Source organism: Bison bison, unplaced genomic scaffold (assembly GCF_000754665.1).
Source record: "Bison bison bison isolate TAMUID 2011002044 unplaced genomic scaffold, Bison_UMD1.0 scf7180017864091, whole genome shotgun sequence".
Classification (NCBI taxonomy): Eukaryota; Metazoa; Chordata; class Mammalia; order Artiodactyla; family Bovidae; genus Bison; species Bison bison.
Window position 1 is genome coordinate 19758 of NW_011494663.1, and position 452 is coordinate 20209.

The following is a 452-nucleotide window of genomic DNA, read 5'->3' on the forward strand; positions in this document are numbered from 1 at the left end:
ATGCTAAAATCTTTCAAATATAAAACACTTGGCCTCACTGATTTTGTATTGGAAAATATTTTTTATAAAGTCTATTTCTCAAATACAATGGGTTTACCATTTTGTAAAGTTTTTAAATTTTTCAATTTTATTATCTAATATAGTAAATAATGATAGATATAACTCACCTTAAAGAGTTCTCGGGAGGCCTCAAAACTTTAATCCTATAGAAGGATCCTGAGACTAAAAAGTCTGACTACCACTGGTGTATATACTATCTGTTTTCATTAAAAAAAAAAAAGGCAGGAAAATAAGAATTTATCTTTGTACTAGTTTATATATGCATGAAGAAAAACTCACAAAGGATAAATAAACCAGTATGAGTAGTTAAGCAAAAGGAAGGTAGGAAATGGGCAGACAGAAGACCCTTTAGTGAATCTTTTTCATTCTAAATCTATGTATGTATGTATGTG